The following is a 6,921-nucleotide window of genomic DNA, read 5'->3' as shown; positions in this document are numbered from 1 at the left end:
TCATCTGCTAATCCATCTGCAACCTTCACTTCTGTTAATTGCTAACATACTTGCTTATTTTTAAACTAGTTTTTTTATTGTTTGACTAGGTGTAATTTTCCTAACTTTGACCTGTTTATTTCACATTTTTAGCAAACTATTAGATTTCTGTAGTTAGCAGCTTACAACTCTATCCATTACTTAAGCTAAAGTTTACTTTTCAGTGTGGCTAGTTGTAGCTAATAGTGAAACAGCTTTAATATGCCAATTTATTAAGCCATTTCCTTCACTTATTTATTAGTATTAGCAACCACATCCATTCCAAAATACATTAAAGAGATATTTTAGTGCTCTGGGAGTTGGGTACACTGTGCATCTTTGTCCACCCAGAGAGCTGCTGCTGTCACAAGTGGGACTTATCAACACTTCTTCAGGACATTTTTGATGGATAGTGGCTCACAGACACCTGCAGACTGCATCACTCTCCATTCAGAGTTCCCTGCCTTCTAGAATGCCAGTTTTTTACAGACCTTCTTCAACTTCTGAATGAGAAGAGCTGAATGGATGGGAAATTGTCATCAAAGTAAGTTTATGGCAGTTGCTTTTAATACTACTAATGGCTGATAATTAGACAAGCCATGATATGTTTACCATATAAAATCATTGTGTCAGCTGTTGAAGTGAAAGACTGAGCTGAAATAACTACTTTAGGTTAAGTTTGTTTTGTCTTTGTCAAAGCCTGAAAACCTAACAGCTAATCAGATAAGCAGAAGAGCACGTCACCAGCAACCTCTGGTCCTGAAAAATGAAGCCAATGCTGAAGTTCAAAAAATAGCAATACAGCAAGTGTCCACTTGAGGCTGGCTGCAGGAACACTGGAAGTCCCTTCTGAATACCTGTTAAAAAAACGTTTTTTAATAAATTATCTGGTTTACAGCCTGGTTCAAAAAACCAATGAGACACATTTGGTTTTTCAAACCAGGCTGTAAACCAGATTATTTATTAAAAATAATCTGGTTCCAAAAACCAAACATGTCTCATTAGCTAATGTCTTCATGTGTTGTCACTGTACTGGGGGGGGGGGTTTGGTACCACAATGTTTTACATGACATTGAGGAAAAACCTCACTGCGCACTGATTGACACGTCTCATTTGATTGACAGATCGTGCGACAGGCAGAAGCTACTTTTCTGTCAAACAGAATGCTAGATGGCCAGCAAACAGGAAGTGGAGATTAGTGGGCGAGCCGTTGGGTCAATCCAACGTTTGGTTGAGACTTCGATTTCAATACGGACCTCGCCGCAGATTGGCTTCAAAAGCAGTTTGAGTCTGCCTATCATAAGCTGACGGCTGATGACACACAGGCTTTGTCCAATTCTTTCTATAGTCTATGTCACCAGTAGCTGAAGCTCGCATTGCAAAATGCAGTGCCAGAAAACCGAGGCTTTATGGGTGAAAAATAAAACACTTAAAATTGTTTGAAATAGTGTACAACTGAGTGAGTATTGTTTTTGGCTCAGTTTTATCTTAAACTCACTACATTATGTGCTGACAGTTAACGTCTGATCCATATAGTCAGGGTTCCTCCAGTGTTTCTGGCATCAGCCTGTCTGGGTTACTTTTAGTCTATTATTTCAACTGGATGGAAAAACATTTGGCAAATTATCTTTTTTTTTTAACTTAATTTTTATTGAGTTATATTTTTGTTACAAAAATACATGGCTAGAGGAACAAAAAAGCACAGACTCACATAGAAACAAAACAAGTCAGTCATGACAAAGAAAGAGAAAAAAAAACATGGTTCAGGCTAATGAGTTGCAATGGTAGTGCTCTTAGCGGTATTTCCTTTTCAACCAGTATCTGTTCTCCTAAGCAGTCCCTTTCAGGTCAGTTTAATCTTTGTGTTAAAAGAAAGACAAAGAGTCTCTTTTATGACAATGTATCTTAACAAACTAACGACAAAAACTTTATTCCTTACTTGCTTAGTAGTTATGATGAAGCCTGTCCAGTGTCAACTGTGTTCATTGTCTTAATGAGAATAAAAAGGGGGTATTTGTTACCCTTACTCTGATTAAATAAGCTCTCTAAAAGGCAACTTTAATTTGCTCTAGTTTCCATGTGCACACTTGACTTTTATTTTCCTGTTCAACTCTATAGCATGTATATTAATCTCTAAAACAAATCTGTTTTGCTCCTTTAACACCACCTAGCAAACGTAGAGGTATTCTGTTGGGATCGGGTTTAGTTATCACTGATTTATACCCCCTCAATGTTCTGAATTTCTCTCTGATCTGCCCTACAGGATATTTCCCTCGAACTCCGTTTGACAAGGATTATTTTAACAGGTGTTTAATGAGGTTTAGCATTCCTGGGTTGCAACTGCCGTAAAAGCAATTAGCCCTTGATGCTTACAAACCTCGCTGTCTTTTCCACAGATCAGCATTTTGATCTTGAATGCAGCGCCCTCAGCATCACAGTAGCAGCCAAAGCCCTTTTTTCTTCCACTGTTATTGTTGCTAATAAACTCCTCATGGAAAAGAATTACAAACTATAAATCTGCCATATTTGCAGTCCACCTTCTTTCGATGCTTGTGTTTGTTGAAATTGGCTCTCAGTTCCAGTCCTGCATGATTCTAGCAGCCTCATTACAAGCGTGTAAAAACCCATTATTTTGTTCTGCCCACCGGGAATAACACCTTTTTCTTTATTAACCAGCGAATAAAAGCTGTTACCCACAGTTTCCATTACTTTGTACTGTAGGACATGATGCAAAATAACTCCCTGCTCACTCAATCTACTAATTTTCAACAGATTTTTCCCTCCAACACCTTCTGTCCTCCAGCATAATCATCTAGCAGAAGCCAGATAGTTATGTATTTATATAAAATTTACCGCCATGAATACAGCATTTCCCTCATAACTCTTGCCCTCAATAATTCAGAGCTGTCTTTTACTGATTCCCAAGAAGTTCTGCTGGATTTTCCAACCATGAATTCCTCCTTTCTCACCTTGTTTTAACTCACACACAGTCTCCTCCTTATACGCAGGCAGCCAGATGTTTAGGCTGGAAGTTCTCCACAGAGGAGGCCTCAGTGGCATGTGTGCTTGTTATTTATCTAAATTGTATTTTTCTCTTTAACAGCATTTTTTGCCTTCTTTCTGCTCACATAGGCTGGTTTACTTAAGCCCCAAAGTAGGAGGTGCAGAGAGGAAAGACTCTGCCAACCGACCCACAATTCACCAGTGGCTGAGTGGGCTGATGAAGTTGAAGTTGACAGCTGCATAAATCACCAGCTCACGGTGCTAATAGGTGGCAGTATAAAATCAAGCACAGACCACCCATGCTGCAGGGCAGGGATAGGAGCATCAAGTCATATCTAGCGTGCAGCACTGTACAGCCATCTGAAACACTTAACCCCCCTCTATCCGCCCCGCCTGCTCCAGGGCGAGGGGCTCTCTTAGCAACACAGGAAAGGCCCGTCTGGCATCCGCAGTGCAGTGATTCATATTTGGCACTTTCATAAAGGTTTAAAGCTGTTGGACTGTTTTCGGGCCTATTGTCAACCGTTTCACTCTTCAATCTCCCTCTCGGAAAAACCTATAAACATTTCAAGGCCTATAACCAAACGGGAGCCTGTGCTTTTTCCTCTTTCATATGAAGATCTCAGTTTGCATAGAATACTTTTTTCCACTCTTCACAGAGAGGAGAAACAGCTGCGTGCTCACCATTACCCTGATTTTTTTTTTGTATGTGTGTAGTACATTTCCACATCTGAATGGAGAGGTGCTTGAGCTCATTCAGTAGATCTGCTTAGAGAGGTGTGAAGGTGGCTGTTTTCAGGGCCTCCTTCTTTGTAAAGGAGGAGATAAAACACATGCAGAGCACGAGGGCCGGCCCCCCCACCCACCCACACCCACACACACCCACCCACACACACCCACACATACCCACACACACAAAACACTACATATTGCTCAACAACAACGCCTAGATGCTGGGGGTCTGCACAACAAAACTATACCTAGAGTGGAGGGCCCCTGTCACATCAATTTTGACCATGCATGTAAATCTAAATGACCCCCACCCACTTATTTCATCTTGTTTTCTATCACATCTCTGCATCTGTTGTGAGGAACATCACGCATGATGAGTTTTCATAAGTTCAATAGATGTTGGGCATATTTTATGTGTTTTTTATTCTTTAATTTTCGTTCATTTTGGTTGTGTTCATGTATACGGCATGAATTTTGACATGATTTTGTATCTTTATTTGACCTTATTTCCTGCTCAGCTCCTACAGTAAGTCTAAAATACAATGTTACAGTGTGTACAGCAAGAGCTACACTCAAGCTTTTGAAAGTGAAAAATGCACCATTGAAACCCATTCAAAATGCAATTTTTTTATCTTACTTCCATTAAAGTACATGCATTTTTTTATATCTTGGTGTCAATCTGGGCGCTTACCTTGCGATTTATCATCTTTACTACTCTCCACCAGATGGCTTCATTTTGACCATATTTGGCATATAGAGAAAAAAAAATGCTAAACATGCAAAAAATAATATTGCATTAAAATCAATGTTTCTGATAATCATTCAAATTTTCCAGGATGGAATAAATGAACAAAAAATGTACTTTGTATTTAGCTTTTAAAAAACACATTTTCCCTTTTTAAATTGAAAAACATTGTGGTATCATAAAAAATACCATTAAAAGGGTTAAAATCTTTGAAAAATAAAGAATATTCTTTAGGGGCACAAGTGGCCTAGCGGTTCAAGGTGTGCCCCATGTACATGGTTGCCCAGGTTCAAATCCGGCCTGTGGCACTTTCCCGCATGACTCCCCCAAGCTAAGTTGACTGTGGACTTCAGAAAACACAGTGCACCAACACCAGCAGATGCCATGGCAGCCCAAATCCTCACTGACTGTGGAAACTTCACACTGGACTTCAAGCAACGTGGATTCTGTGCCTCTCCACTCTTCCTCCAGACTCTGGGACCTTGATTTCCAAATGATATGCAAAATTTACTTTCATCTGAAAAGAGGACTTTGGACCACTGGGCAACAGTCCAGTTCTTTTTCTCCACAGCCCAGGTAAGACGCTTTTGACGTTGTCTCTGGTTCAGGAGTGGACTGACACGAGGAATACCACATTTGTAGCCCATGTCTAGGATTCATCTGTGCGTAGTGGCTCTTGATGTGCTGACTCCAGCCTCAGTCCACTCCTTGTGAAGCTCCCCCAAATTCTTAAATGGATTTTGCTTGACATTCCTCTCAAGGCTGCAGTTATTCCTTATGCTGGTGCACCCTTTCCTACCACACTTTTTCCTTCCACTTAACTTTCTATGAACATGCTTGGATACAGCACTCTGTGAACAACCAGCTTCTTTAGCAATGAACTTTTGAGGCTTACCCTCCTTGCGGAGGGTGTCAATGACTGTCTTCTGGACATCTGTCAAGTCTGCAGTCTTCCCCATGATTGTGTAGCCTACTGACCCAGACTGAGAGACCATTTAAAGGCTCAGGAAACCTTTGCAGGTGTTTAGAGTTCATTAGCTGAATAGGGTGTGACACCATGACTTTCCAATATTGACCTTTTTCACAATATTCAAATTTTTTGAATTTGGGGTTTTCCTATCTGTAAGCCATAATCATCAACATTTTAAGAAATAAAGGCTTGAAATACTTCACTCTGTGTGTAATATATAATATATGGTTTTCACTTTCAGAAAAGAGTGACAAAAATATTGAACTTTTTCATGATATTCTAATTTTTTGAGATGCACTAGTATATATATATATATATATATATATATATATATATATATATATATATATATATATCATATACAGCGCTTAACAAATTTATTAGACCACCACCCAAAGTAAGGTTTATGCCACAGCTGCCCTAAATTAACAGCATTGGTAAAAAAATGGTAAAAACAAAATCATTTTTTATGTTTCTGCAATGGTTAATACACCAATATGTAGCAGCTCTTTAACCCAAATGATATTTTTAATACTAAAATATAATTATTATTGGTATTCATGAATTTTCAAATTTACTGATTTAAAAAAAAACTGAAAAAATAGTAAAGCACATTAATTTTTCTTGATTAATATGTCAAATTATAGTTGTTTATTTGCATTCCTGACAAGAAAAATTAGTTTTAGTGGTTGAATGTTATGCTTGATTAATTTCTGACCTCTCAGAGGAGCCCAGTGAGCTGGATCAAATTTGGGTATACAAGGGTGAATTCAGTTTGAAATTCCTCATTCCTGTTCATAATGGTAAAATGTGGGGAGCTCACTGAAAATGAAAGAGTCCGCATTAAAGCACTTCATGATGCTGGATGGTCTCTGAGACAGGTGGTAAATTTTTTAAGAAATGTATTATAACATTATAATTATTTATTATTATTATTATTATTATTATTATTATTATTATTATTATTATTATTATCTATAAATTAACATTTAAAATACTGCCATTTACTTGCATTTTTGTTTGAGATAAATTAGTACGTGTATGGTATTTAAATGAAGAAATATTTAACAAACTAGAGGTTTTAAACTTATATGTGGTTTGTAAATCAGAGTGTGGTACAGGTCATTGAAACGACCCGGATGATGTCTTGAAGCCAAGATGTCCATGGCGACCCATTAGGGGTCACATTAGTTAGCTTAGATGTTATCATTTTGGGGACAAATCTTGGTCTGCTAGACTGCGCCGGTGTAGCTTGACGTTATGGCTTGATCTCGAGTTGTTGTTAGCGTCTTTGTTAACATTAGCAAAGATGCGTTTTGCCCGGAGGTGGTACTTCAGACTTGGTATGCTTCGGTGTAAAGACAATTCATCACCTCAGTATGTACACACAACTTTTGTTTCATCCAGACTTCCATTAGGCAGCTTTTCAAATCGAAATTTGCCATGAAGCAGA

Source organism: Cheilinus undulatus, linkage group 5 (assembly GCF_018320785.1).
Source record: "Cheilinus undulatus linkage group 5, ASM1832078v1, whole genome shotgun sequence".
Taxonomy (NCBI): domain Eukaryota; kingdom Metazoa; phylum Chordata; class Actinopteri; order Labriformes; family Labridae; genus Cheilinus; species Cheilinus undulatus.
The sequence above is the reverse complement of the archived record's forward strand: the minus strand, read 5'-3'. Positions refer to the sequence as shown.